General features: G+C 33.9%; 1 protein-coding gene across 4 annotated transcripts in view; it reads left to right on the forward strand.

The window, feature by feature from the left end:
- The window catches only part of LOC146992721 (uncharacterized), a 70,671-nt gene that overhangs the window by 43,060 nt on the left and 12,386 nt on the right, over positions 1-15,225 (forward strand). For 2 of the 4 annotated variants that reach the window (XM_085809476.1, XM_085809474.1), the window contains exon 2: positions 12,313-12,438. The exons of the other annotated variants lie outside the window; for them this stretch is intronic. The gene's annotated coding sequence lies outside the window, so the exon portion shown is untranslated. The remainder of the gene's footprint in view (positions 1-12,312; positions 12,439-15,225) is intronic. 4 annotated transcript variants of the gene reach the window in all.

Consider the following 15,225-nt stretch of genomic DNA (forward strand, 5'->3'; position numbering starts at 1 on the left):
TTGGCTTTCAGAACTAAGTTTATTTATGCATTATCTTTCAGTAAATACTTTGCAATATTTGCATTTTTCTGTTGTTTTTATTTTTTAACTCTAATAGGTATTGTCAGTTCAGTTTTAAAACAACCAATAGATAGAGGCTCAATTTATTTGATTTTTTTTTGGGGGGGGGAAGGTTAAGGATTTATCCTAGAATGTCGGATAAAATATGGATAGAACTGGAAAACAGCAGACTAAAATATTGCTGTAAGAATTGCGTTTTTATCTTGTTTTTATATCTTGCATGCATAGACACAGCGTATTAAAGCGTATTTTGAAATAAGCGTCACCTCACCGCTACACTAAATTTCTAATTCAGATATAAATGAAAATAAAGAAACGGGAAATTGAACAGATTAAATTTATTTTCTTCTAATCTCATTGTTTTTGCTCCTTGGGAAGTTAGTAGTTGTGCTCTTAAGACTAAACCTCAGTCAGGGCTTAAATTCAGTTGGAGAGTCCGGCTCTGGTACTCAGATTTTATGTGAAATAGTTAATTTTAGTTGGAGCCTTAAAGAATATAAGATCTGGTATTTAATTTAACCTCTTTATATTTTATTTATTAATAGTTAATTATTTTATTTATTTTTGTTAGCCTCTCTCCTTCGACTGGGATCCGGCAGTTTTAATTTTAGGAGTTAAGCCCTGACCATATTTATTTCTTCCAATATAAGCCAATAAAATTATTTTAATATTCACATTGTTTGGCATCGATTCTTAGAGTAACAGGTTAGGTTAGGTTATTTGATTACGGCAAAACACACAAGGACTATCTGCCTTGGAGGAAGATATACGTTCGTGGGACTTTTTAAGGAAAAATGCCTCATATTTCGTGGGACTTTTTATGAGAAAATGGCTACACGTGGAGAAACCAACTATGCAGCCAGCCCGTTCGTCTGGGATCGAACCTGGGTCGTACTCTCAGTATTCAGAGGTCTTAACCACTCGTCCAATAGTCGGACTTCTGTTTTACCACTCTGTGTTTTAGGTAAAAAAAAAGTCTCAAATATTTATTCAAGTCAAGTTGCATAATGAACTAATATTACTGTATAAGTTTGGTAGACCATCGGCAATAACATTGCCTCTTCAGCGGTAATGTAATGAAAAGGTATTACGTAAACAATACATTATTTTAATGAAACATGGCTTTAAAGACATTCTGAAGGAAAAGTGAACAAATTCGAGGAAAAGACGCGCAGAAGTAAATACTGTTGCATTTTGGTTAATTTTCATTTTAATTTAAAATTTGCCATGTGGTAAATTTCAGTTTTGCTGCATTTTGGAAAACAATCTGCAATTGGCATAGCATTCAAATTAATGAATTACAGAAGCGAAGCAAACGTGTTTCTTATTTATCTCTTCTGTAAGTCACTTCATTAAATCTGTCACATAACTTTCTAATTAAAAATGCTTTATGAACTTTATATTACTAATTAACGTATAAATACTTTCACACCTCATTAACAATTCACATGTCACTAAGTAACTGTCAGCAGTAATTCATTTTGGCTGAAGGATTATCTTCTTTTTACTTCTTTTGAATTTTTATCTTGTATTCGAATATTGTTAAAAGCGGTTGATGTAACTTGATATCGCAAGTAGTTTTTCTCTTCAAGCCCTCTCGTCGATTGGCTTCCCTGCTTTCTCCTTCGTTAACCCTTTGACTACGAATTAAAAAAAAAAAAAAAAGAATTTTACGTCGTTTTCTATCCAAGTGAACAAAATATGTCATAAATAAGGTAAATTTAGCATTTGGGATATTTTTGAGAAACGGTTTTCAAGTTAAAGGCTGGAACACATACGTCCCAGCCGTAGTCTACGGTGGGATACATATGTCCCACAAGTAGCGATCAGCTTACTATAAGCACATCTATTATTCTGGAAAGCTTTATTTATATGGAATAGATTTGTATCATATGGTACAGGGTAAAAAGCATTCTTTGCATAACCCAACATTACACAAAGGGCAACGCATATTTGTTCTTTCCGCTGTGTTCATTTGTTTACAACGAGTACAGCGGCGTCTTGATTTTCCATCTATTGGAAGATGGTCCCCAGAATTCAGGAGATTCTAAGTACTTTTTAACCCAGCAGTAATTTTTAAACTTTTAGTGGGACATATATGTCCCTTTAGTAGTCAGTGAGTTAATACTAGTCAGTGGGTTTGCGTGAAAGTAAGTCTGCTTTTCGGTGTAAGGCTGTGGGGTAAATATTGAACAAATAGGAATTGAGAAACTTACTCATGCATTTAAATCATCTATTATTATCATAGATTACTCTAATTGAAAGCTCCTAAATCTCTGTCAGTTATGTAACTCTGTCAGTTATGTGTAAATTAGCTTAGGATTGTATTATTTAGATTTTAGCGGAACATGCAAGAGCTTCCTAAGAGGAGGAATGCCTTCTTGGAGGATTGCTTAAGGTAAACTGGCTCGTTTTCATGCTATATATGAGGAGTAAACGCGAAAACACTTATGCAGCGAACCTGTTCGCCCATATTTGAGCGCGGCCAACTGCCGGTATTTAATGGTTTTACCGCTCGCCAGCTAGTGGTCTCTCTAAATTAGTGCAATGATATAGTCAACTAAAAAAAATTTAAAACTTGAAATTTTTAATAGTTGAGTAGTATAAATTCATTGAAATAAAATAATTTTATAGGCTCTCATACGATATTCAGAAGAAAATTTTTCTGAAATATGATTTATATCTAGCCATTGGTTTTCTGTTAATTTTTAGCATTCTGTCCTCAAATTTTGTCTTTTAGGATGTGCTTCTTTAAGGTGTGTAAGTTCTACATTTAAATTCGTCAGACTTCCAGTATAATAAAATTTCTTTGCAAACTACCTGTAGGAGGTAAATAGCCATTTGTTGCATTCTTGTGTACTTGTGTACATGTTTTAAAAATATAATCATCTATTCAATGTAGATGATTTAAAATTATGATACAATATCCGCATTATTGCAATATATTTAAATCTCCTGCTTTTGAAGTCCTTACCTGTTACTCTAAACATGCGCAAAATTACCGATCCTGTATTCATCAATCGTATGATCTAATCTTCAATTTCCCAACCAATGTATAATATTGTGCCATTTAGTGACTTAATGTAAGAGCTAAAAGTAATTCTTTGGGGCTGCACTGAGTGACCGTCGACTGATTAATTACTTGTAACGGCCGGTAGCAGACCTACAGCTATCGAGGTCCGACGGAGATCTCCCTCGGACCCTTTATTGGAATGATTGCCATACAAAATCTGAGCACAAATATATAATTAGCATTTATTTGATGAAAATTATATGATTAGAATGATTTGGAAAACAAAATATCTTAACAAAAAGCAACTTGCATCTAGCAGACAAACATATATTTAAAAAAGCTTATTAATCTGTCATTTTTGGTGATTTAAAATGTGTTTTTAACGCTTGTGTCGTTAGAAAAAGCTAAAAATGTTTTTTGAGAGCTTTGCTTTCTGAAATTTTTTATAGAATTATCAAAATTATGCTTTTAGCTACCACAGTTTTAATGGAAAGGATTACAAACCATTAAGTGTTACTTGGCTCGTTGTTGATCGAAGGTAGCTTTTAATCAACTTGAAATTTGAAAAGCGTCTCCTGCAAGAAGCAGCTGAAACGAACACTCAAAAAAAGTCTTCAGTACCAAATATGTTAGGACTGATTCTTGGAAATCCATTTCCACAATAACTTTAACATTTTAAATGCAGATCACTTTTCAGCTTCATCCTTTTTTATATTCTTTCATATGGGTAGGTACAGTACTTAAAAACTGAAGGTTCCTCAGAGGCCTCCATGATAAAGATGCCAGGGCGCTCCGCCCGCCACCTCAGTACGCCCTTGTTGGTGGCGGCTGGCTCAGAGTTGGTAATGTAGGCAGTGTAAATCAATCCTGACAAAGTGTATCCAAATCACGGTAAATTAGATAAAGCTGTATCATCCATTTGTCATAGAAAATGTTTGATACTGGTAAAATCGATCTGTTTATAAAATAGGTTCCAGACATAAAACTAGCGTCATGCGCAAGAACCGCCTCTCAAGTAATTAAAAACAACGTGATTAGAAGATTGCCTCTTAACAAATGAATAATATATTTTAATAGGCTGGTTATGCTAGATTAATTTTGACAGAGCACACGAGAGGTATATGCCGACAAAGAAGTCATCAAGGTCTTCTTAATGGAAACCAAGTCGTATTTTACTGCACGCACACGTTAAAAACACTCATGTGACCTTTGTCCATTCTGACAGACAAAGCAAGTATCGGATTAAGATATCAGTGTTCTGCAGCTTTAGCCATTCATCACTAGTGAGCTTGTTTTAAAGAGTATAAAGTATTTGAAATGGTAAACTAACACGTAACTCCTATTTAAATTCCAGCAGCTTACTTCAGTGAAATGTAGGAGACAAAGAGCTACAAAAGTAAGAAAATTTTCAAAAGAAGAGGAGGAGGAAAGAAAATTTATTGGCTCTGCTGAAAATTGTTTAGAGCTTTTTTTTTTTCTTTTCACCGAATGGAGGCATTTCCTGTAGGGCAGTTAATTGTCTAGAGCTACTTTAAAAAATTATAGGAAGGCGTACCAAAAAGGATTTTGTTAGGAAAATCGGCTTGCCATTCTGCTAAATATTTCTAAATCATTGCCATTTTTTGCGCATAAAAGTTCATGTATTATACTAATATTCTCAGGGTTTCTCACTGGCTGAAGTAGATCATGCGTTTTTGAGATTTAACACATTTCTTGCATTCTTTAAATTTATGGGTAATTGCAACATAGTGGTTTTTGATAAAATTTTCTTATTCGGTTGAAATTTCTTCTTCAACTACTTAATTTGTCGATGCTTTCCTATTCCGAAAGTCGCTGCACACTGGTAATTCCGACCTGGATTCGATTCCAGGAGAAAGGGTTCGCTACATGGGCGTTTTCGTGGATTTCCCCACGCGTAACGTGTATACGAGCAAGTTTTCCTTTGAAAGTTCCTCCACGAGGGCATCCGTTCCCTTAGGCAGATAGCTCTAGTACGTTTTGCAGTAATTTGAATAAACCAAACCAATCTATGCAAAACTCTTTATTTTAATCGAAGACCTCAATTTAAGTTCACTCTCAGCTGTAATATCATGTTGAAGACCTGCTGAGACGTCTAAAAAAATACTATCATCAGATGCATTAATAATTTACTCATCCGTTGAAGCTTACGCAAGTTTCAAGTTTACTAACAGTTAATTTCATCTTTGTTGTTCGAATGTCAAGACTGCTTAGTTCTGTTGGAATAAATCACTAACCCAAGAACGTGGCAGGGGTCTTGGCAACCCAAAAAGATTAATTACCCCAAACAGTAAAAACATTCCATCTTCCATAGTCCTTTTTTCAAGTTTCGGTAGTAGCTAAAAATTCTTTCTTAATAATATTTTTTAGAAGTATAATGCTCCTTAGCACATGCTTGATCGTTAATAATTTCTGTTTTACTAGAAAGATGAAGTATGCTTAATATTTTCATCAAAATAGTGCAGTAACAGAGATACATGTTATTAAATTATTATTGTTACATGTGATATTCCTCAGGTAATTATAAAACACTGGGGGTCACTAGAATCCATTTCGTTATCATGGTTTCACTAAACATCAGACCCCGCTAGTGACCGAGTCAACCACTGAACTGTGGTAAATCAGTTAGGTTAGATTATTTAATTATGGGAAAGACATGAAGGGTATGTGTTTAAGGGAAGAGATGTCTTCGTGGAGAATTTTTTAAAGGAAACTGGCTAAAACCAAAAATGCAGTCAGCCCGTTCACCTGGGCTCGAACTACCGATATTCAGCCATCTTAATCACTAGTGGGGCCCTAAGATAATTCGACTCTGGTTAGAATCTCGATGATGAACGATACAGTAAGTTCCGGAAAGGCAACTATTCCGCTGTACTGTCAACTTTTACTACGTATCCTGTGAAAAATAGATTATATACTATGGGTAAAGAAAGTATTGGCAATTGCCTATAATTGATCATATTACCTAACAAAGGAAATACTTGATAATTTTAGCTGGACATAACGAACATAGGAGGTAATAAACACACAAATCTAATGAAACTTCTAATTTAATATCGTTTTACACAAAATATTCAACAAAAACGTAAATTTGTATGTCAAATACGTATTGGCGAAGTTCTAACTGCTGTGCAAATTTCGTTATGTTGAGGTCACGTGTTTAAGCTGATAAGAACCCCTATTAGTATAAAGTTTACAGTGTTTCTTCAAAACTTATAAAACGTTATTCTGTGATATAATGGCTTCGAAGTTGTAGGAGTTGGACGTTAATGTTAAAAATATTGTTATTCAACTCAGAAATGAGGGTTTAACTTATCGTGCTATACGAATGCAGTTGAACATAAGTTTTCTTACTGTTAGAAGTGTTGTAAAAAAGTTCAAAGAGACAGGATCGATGGAAAATAAGATTAGAAGTGGACGGCATCGAATATTTTCTGTAAGAGGAAACGCAGCGTTATTAAAGAGGCTAAGAAAACCCCTAAAGTAATTGCACCTCAGTTTTAGTCAAAGATGTTGCTAATACTTCGCATAAAACTTTATAGTCTATACGGAATGTCTGACATGGAGGAAGTTATTATGGAAGGGCAGCTAGAAAGAAATCTTTCATTTCAGAAATAAACAGGATAAAGAGATTAGATTTTGCAAAATATCATTTCAGTTTATCAGAAGAATTTTGGAACACTGTTATTTTGTCCGACGAATCGAAGTTTAGCATTTTCGAGAGGGATGGACAACAATATGTGTGGAGAAAGCCTAACAGCAAAATGGAAAAGCAACATTTAACACCGACTGTAAAACATGTTGGAGGGAGCGTCGGAGTTTGGGGCTGTACAGCAGTCAAACGGATCCATAACCGATGCTTCATTGACGGTATTAGGTGTCCGCCGATAACATCGCGGACGAAAACGTCGCGGAGAAAACAACGCAAGGCGAAAACGTCGTGCTACAAAACATCATGGGAGAAAACATCGCAGTTATAAAACATCGTGGTACAAAACATCATCGTCGAAAATAAAGCGATTGAAAAACTTCGCAGTTTAAATACATCGTCGTCGAAAATAAAGCGATTGAAAAACTTCGCAGTTTAAATACATCGTCGTCGAAAATATCGTCGTAAAAAATAAAGTATCCACAAATCATCGCATGACGATAACGTCGCAGACATGCTTTTTTCAGGTTTTAATAATTGTAAATGGATATTCCCATAATGATTTGTGAGCCCAAGATGTAAAGGAGGATAATTTTTACTTTCACATTTTTTATTAACTAATAAATTTTTGCTGAAAAGTAAGAAGGGAACTTTTAAGCACAGAAAATTAAATGCAACTTATAGATTATATACTTTTCACGAAAAATTACCAGTAAAAACTTTATATAAAATGATTTATTAATGGCATTTGTTAGTTAACTATGTCGGTTTAAAATTCTATTAAGTGCTATAAGTTGCATTAATTTTCTATGCTTAAGTTTCCTTCTTATTTTTTCAGCAAAAATTTATTAGTTAATAAAAAATATGAAAGTAAAAATTATCCTTCTTTCCATCTCGCCCTCACAAATCATTATGAGAATATCCATTTACAGTTATTAAAGCCTGAAAAAAGCATGTCTGTGATGTTATCGTCATGCGATAATTTGTAGATACTTTATTTTTTACCACATTTTCGACGACGATGTTTTTAAACCGCTTTATTTTTGACGACGATGTTTTTGTACCACGATGTTTTAGAACTGCGATGTTCACTCCCACGATGTTTTGTACCACGACGTTTTCGCCTTGCGTTGTTTTCTCCCCGACGTTTTCGTCCGCGATATTTTCGGCTATAATTATTATGACACCACTAACGTATAGTGGCATATTGCTTCATAACATGAAATTTAGTGGTCAAAAACTTGGCTTAGGAACATCATTTGTGTTTCAACAGGACAATGATCCGAAGGGATCCAGTGAACCTCACCTGGCAATCGTACTCTGTAACGCTCCTCGCCAGTTAAAGACATTGCCTCAATCGGCTGACATAAATTCAATTGAATATTTATAGCACAAACTGGACATAGAGGTCAGGAAACAAAATTTCGTGTAAAGATGAACTTATGCATATATTCTTGCAAGAATGGCACAAAATTCTCATCAGGACTTAGGTTTTTCCCAACATGACTTTTTCAACAACCAGGACTTTGGTTTTCTCTATGAGAAATAGATTGCAAGCTGTTATAAATGCAAAAGTTATGAGGAGTAGAAAGTATTAAATTTTGTTCCCACATTTTACTGTATGATCTTGCCAATACTTTTAATGACATACAAATTTACGTTTTTGTTATATATTTTGTGTAAAAGGCCATATTAAAACGAAAGTTTCATTACATTTGTGTCTTTATTGCCTCCTGCGTTCATTATGTCCAGCTAAAATTGTCAAGGATTTCCTTTGTTAGCTAGATTAATCAATTATAAGTCAATTGCCAATACTTTTTTATCCACTGTACCTCTTAACTGTTCGGCAGAGAAGTAATTGAATTTTGTGTTTAAACTGGGGAACAAACATAATAAAACGCTAGAATTGCTACAATATACGTACGATGATGAAATACTTAGCCAAGCTTTTTAGCATTCATTCATTTAGTATTTGATTGGATGAGGCTCATAGAAATGGTAATATGCGAGTTATTGACAAAGCATGCTCTCCACTGCGGTTACAGACGTCAAGCATTGGCAAACTCATGGCTAGACAGCAAAGAGTACCTCTGTCATATAAGCATCTCTGTAAACATTTGCATGTGGCTATGAATGGAAGAAAAGATAAAATATGCTTAAAAAATAATGGTTTTGCTTCAAGATAATTTCTGGATGCCTGTTGCTGTTCTAGATTGTCATCACTGTCTGAAAACGATCTGTCAACACTAGAAATAACCAGCATATAGCCTGAACTAGTGATATTTGATTTCTGGGCGTTCGGAACATTGAAAAGGCAATTACGCAGCAAAACGTTCTTTTTAGATAAGGAAGTGAAAAACCCGACATCCGCTCCTCTACATTTATAAAACGCTATGAAAAACGTGTAATTCACTGTGAAGGACTCTGATCGGAAAAAGAAAATATATATAAATAAAATACACAAGCCCTTTAGAATCTGTATCAAAACTTTTCAATCATCCTATGTACACACACGGATTTAATGAATGTCTCCATTTTGGCGAATTTTATTTTGCGTTCCCAGCAAAAGTGAAGAGGGGAGGGGAGAATTCCTATTTAACAATCCTAATTTATAGAGTTATCATATTTTTTCCCAAACCTTTCTTAATCTGATTTTGTTAACGATTTTCTTTAAAAAGTAACTCTATTTAGCATAAGCTATTTAGATAACTTGATCGTTAAACTAAATTTGAACGTTTTTCTTGTTTGATGAAAAAATACGACTTTGACCGGCAGAGAATCTAATAGCTTGAGCAAGATAGTTTTTGTAACATTTAACCTTTTCCCTTTGTCGGGTGCTTCGGGTATGTCGCTGAAGATAGTGTTAATAGACAGGGAAAGTTTTCTTGTCGTATTTACTTAAGATAACATAAAAAAACCTAATACTTTCCATCAGAATTCTTTTAAAACGAAAAATATCGATACTATACAGCAGTGTTTTCCAAATTTTTGTAATCGCGGAACACTTTTTAAGCCTTAAAATTTAAGGAACACTAGAGTAAATTAGAGATTATAGTTATAATAAATTATAACTTTGATCTCTATTAGCTAAAAAAAATTGACATTTACTCCAGTCTTTATAACATATACTTAAAAGAAACGTTTTCCAGTTTTTAACGTTACAAAATATGACACATAACCTAATAATATTAAACAAATTTTTAATACTTAGTTTTCAATGATTTCAATGTGTACGAGTTTTCAAATTATAAATTATTTTAATGTCAGGCACAATGTTAGAAACCTGGAGTTGTGGAAACCCTGCCTTGCGCGAATACGATCTCGAAGGAACTGAATGCTCCTTTTGAAAAGTTCGAATATTCTTCTGAGAAACTTATCCAACATTCGTTTAACAGTAATCTTTAAATTTTTATTTTACGCCGAAACCTGTTGTCAAATAAATTAATTAGTTTCATAATTTTTGTGGAACACTTGGTAACTATTTGCTTAAAACAATTAACAGTAATTTTTTAAAATTTTATTTTACGCCTAAATCTGTTGTCAAATCAACTAATTAGTTTCAGAATTTTTCTGGGAACACTTAGTGACTATTTGTTGAACACAATTTGGAAAATGCTGCTATATAGCTTCTTTTATAGAGAAGCCACCAACAGCCGAGAGGTAAAGTCGCTGTATACGGGTAGTTTGGTTCGGGGTTCAGATCCTGGTGAACGATCTAGCTCCATGAGCGTTTTCGTGGTTTTCTTCGTTACATAGTTTTTCGTGGTAATGTTGCACACCAGACAGTTTCCCTTAGAAAGTGCGCCACGAAAGCATTCATTCCCTTTTCCTTAGGAATGGATTATGCCTTCTTCAGTTAGCCCTCGAGAGCTTTGCCATAATTAAATAAACCAAACAATATTTTTGTGGGAAGAATATGTAAATTGATCAGATTCAAAATTACATTTTGCAGATAATTTCCTCTTCTGTTACTTTCAAACACAGAACGAATTGATAAAACATTCTGAGCTTCTGTTGCTATTACTCCGCTGAACTGAACTTTGAAATGGTTTTATAATAAAAGCATTTTCTATATCGTGCCTTGAATAATCTTCAACATAAAAATAATTAAAAGTAAATCAGAATTCTACAGCCTTCTCAAAAATCCGAAAAGAAATGAGATAAGGAGCGAACTAAGATCACTTTATTGTATAGCGAAAGCGCCATCATTGTTTTCCTGCTCGTGCCACTAGTAGCCGAGATAACAAGACCACCGAACACTGGTAGTTCTTTTTCAAGGGTTGGTTCCCGACGAAAAGGCTGGCTGCATAGCTATCTGCTCGCAAGGACCGTGGTCTTTTTAAATGAAACTAGCTCACATTCATTTCACACTCCTAGAGCTATCCAGGAAGCGAATCAAAATCCACAAAATACGTATTTCACGAAATGTATTCCATGAAACTCCCATGCAGTAAGCTCTGTTTCAGCGAACCGAATCCAGGAAGAACGGCTAGTTTTCCACTGTCTTATTATTTGACCGTTAGTGAGGAAAATAATACTATTCTCTATATTATTAAATGAAAAGCAACAAAATATTCCACAGAAAATTTAAATCATTATGACCATTGCTATACGCTTGTTTACCGTTCTTTAGCTAATTATTCTGTATGAATATTATAGCATTTGTAGCTTGTATTCTTATGTATGAGATTGCTAAATGAATATGAGATTTACCAATTAATAATTTTTCTCACTATGGCCCTCTGAGTTTTGCATGGAAAAAACATCTTGGGTATTTACTGTCTGTGATTTACATGAAAAACGAAATCTGAGCTATGTTGACCAAAAAATAGAATTTATTGTGTTCTCCATTAGTAATAGAAAGGTGATTAAACTCAGTTTAAAATTTAAATCCGCTCTTAGAGTTCTTAAAACTCATCAAAAATTTCCAGAAATCTTTGCTGTGCTTCAGACAGCCTTTGTAAGATGTCAGATTACATATAAGACAATTTAGAATATCTCCAGTGCTTTTTACTGTATTTCCCGTTGTTGTGTTTTTAATCATTTTAATACGCATCCCTAAGACTGGTGGAAAAGAAATTGTCAAAATTCTTTTGTACAGCTCCAGACTTAAACTCCAAACACAAACGTTAGGCTTAAAAATATATAACAACCTGTTTAACGCTGTTTCTTTTCAAGATGCAAAACTTCAAGTGGAAGGATGGAACGGAAGATAGGAACAATAGGGGGGGGTACCTTACCTTCTTGTCTCTGTTCTTTTACTATCTTTCAGGATTTAGTTCTGAATTGAAATGTGTAGCATGGGATATTGCAGGTACGCATTCATATGAATTTGCAAAGCTTCTCTTAATTTTTTTACCGAAAGATGCGATAACTCTGTTTAAGAACTTTTATGCTTTTCCTCGCAGATCGACAGTTAACCGCGTGCAATGCAATTACATTTATTCCTGAGATTAGTTAGTAGTGAATTATACATTATTTCCAATTATGAGTCCAAAAATTGAAAACCTTTTACTTGGTAGACACATTCGTTTCTAAAATGTCTTTTTCTTCTCTTTTTTTTCCTCCATAGAAAAAAAGACTTAGTATCCAACTTAGATCGCAATAGCACGTGGTGTTCCCATAGCAACCGCACGCCTTGCGAACTGTGCACCGTATTCACAATTTATGTCTGGCATGATGAAACCTCATCCGATAGGTAAGCACTGACGTCTTTTAAATTATAACGTAAAATAACAGTCACCGCAGAGTATTTTTTGGTATTTTTTTTGGATGAAATATTACTTTTAGCGTTTCTCAGTTGTAACCGTCAAAAACAAAAAAGATTCAAAGATGAGAAATTGGTTTAGTTACCGTGTCGTTAGAGACGGTTTATAACCTGGAAATTTTGAGATCACCTCAAAATGATACTGTTTGTAATACAGCAGTATCATTTTCGGTTTACTATTATATTATAGTGCTGTTATATAAATAGTAACTAGACATCTTCCGTTTTCTTGTGAGCAGACTTAGTGGTTTTATATTCTGAAGCACTTTCTTCCGATTCAGAACTTTTTGGTGTTTAAAAAGATGCATTTAAAACAGATACTGTTTCCGTATTTACACATTCCGTATTACGTAATTACATTTACGTGTATCCTGAATGTTTAACACGCCGCTATTTGCTTATTATTTGTCACTTTTGGGACGTTTTAATTTTTGTGCTTCGTTCTGATGCTTCAGGCCAAACTTACATCGGAGGAAAAAGAACATCAAATGCACTTTTACAGATTCTGATAACAGTTGCTTAAGCCTTTAATCTTATCAAGCCCTCGACGAGCCATAAATGTCTTTTTCCTGAGATGATTGTAAAACTCCATAAATGTCTGGCAACCGTAATGCTCCTTTAAATTACAATGCTAGACTTTTCCTTTCGCCGTGATTAAACTTTGAGTTCATATGTTTGCTTTCATTTTTGTGTTTATATTATTTACGTATTTCTATTTTTTTAATAATTGAATATTTTCTCTGACATCACGCTATTGTAGTTGTATAGAATGGGATTATCTATACCAGGCAGATCAGGGGTTCTCAATCGGGAGGGGGGGGATGTGATTAACTTTTAGCTGTTCAGTATATAATTTTAATTTATGAATATATAAAAGCTACTTTTATTCAAGCTTTGGTATTTATCTTTTTTTAATACTGTTTGTTGTTTAATTGCCAAAACACTTTAAAAAATAATCTAAATAAATACATATGTATTCTTTAAGTTTTGGAAAGGAAAGAGAGAATGAGCTTGTGAAAGTGTGTGTATGAAAGCAAAAAAGTTTGAGAACCCATGCTGTAGACTTTTTCACTCATCTCCTTTTCATTCGATAAAATTTTCCACTCCTGCATCATTTGAGCAGAAGCATAATTTTTAAAATTTGAGATCTTAAGTTGACGTTTTTCTATATAACAAAACTGCAATATAATTTTGCCTAAATTTTGACCACATATTCAACTGTATGAATAGCTTTTAGAACTTTATTATAATTAAGTATCAGAAGAATTACTTAGTATTTATTTAAATAAGAACTCCAAATACGACATTATGGTATTATATTACGTTATATTGTTTCTGCGATTCCAGAAAGTATTGTGTGACCCTCTCCTCGGTCACAATCTCTTCGTTGAGAATATCCTTAATATAGAATTTGCTTGTTTTATAATAGCTTAGGTAAGGTTATTACTTCTTCATTGTGCTTAAAATTATACTTTGATTACAAATTGTAATTTAAAATTATTAATAAAATTCACTATAAAAACTTCAGCGTTTGAAACATACTTACTTGCATTTTCCTTCTCCAACTCTAATTTTCTTTGCAGTGCAAATAACGTTTTATCGAATTTTGTCACATTTATATCTATATCGCACAAGTTTTAATAAAAACTTACACAAATAATATTATTCAGTGTTATAAATATGGATTCGAACATCGTAAAAAAGGAAATAAAATTCCTATCTATTTATTTCTACCTACATATTTACTTTTTATTAAGCTAAACATCCGATTACAATCATGGGAAGATCTGGAGAGAAGAAACATGGAATAATCCCCGTAATATCATTGAACATCACACCTTCAGTGTTGGCAGTGTAATACTGACTGGATTTTCTTTGAGCTATCGCACCAACTAGCAAATCTTTAGAGAGGTACTGTAGAGATTCAAAGACATCGGATGAAGTCCTTGATCCCCTTGTGAGACCATACATTGTTGCAGTTAGTCTAGCATTTATTTTTATAGACAATAATGCTCATTCACATAAACCTTGCGGATGAGTACCTCGATTGAAGGTATTACTGCTGGCACTGAGTGGTGCCATATTTGCCCGACCTTTTTGACCCCATTGAAAGTTTTTTGAGATGCCCTAGGAAGAAAGTTTTTGGGTTGACTCTACTTCTATCCGTGGTGTAAATACCAAAAGATTTGAAGCTGTGTTATTAAGGAAAGAAAGGAAAATTATTGCCCACCGGCTGCATTTGGCCACTTAATAGAATTCATGGAACACCGCTTCAGAGCTCGTACGAAGATCAAAAGTAGTCAACAACTTAATTATATTTCTTCTGCATGCTTAGCTTGCGATCCTGTTTTCAAAATGGGATATGCACATGTCAATGATTGCAAATATATCTAAATACATTTAGTATAAATTTTAGTCATACATGTATAACCCTTCGGCGGTTGCGAAACTGAGCAATTTTTTTTTTTACAAATACCAGCGATATCTGCCACTCGTAAATTTGTAATGCAAGCTGTGTTCATTTGCCCCCACTGCGGTGCGTAATTGGAATGCGAACTCAGATTGTCGATAGCCATCAAAAGTATAATAACTAAATTGCTGTTTTCATGTAAAATTTTGAATCATGCATAACTCTTTTCACGTAACTGAAAATTTCGCGTAACTTTTCAGTTATGTGAAATTTACCAACGAGTACGTAACTTTGGCAGCCCATCAGTG

The sequence above is a fragment of the Stegodyphus dumicola genome, chromosome X2 (assembly GCF_044657685.1).
Source record: "Stegodyphus dumicola isolate Sdum_Otavi_A_Nest chromosome X2, ASM4465768v1".
NCBI lineage: Eukaryota > Metazoa > Arthropoda > Arachnida > Araneae > Eresidae > Stegodyphus > Stegodyphus dumicola.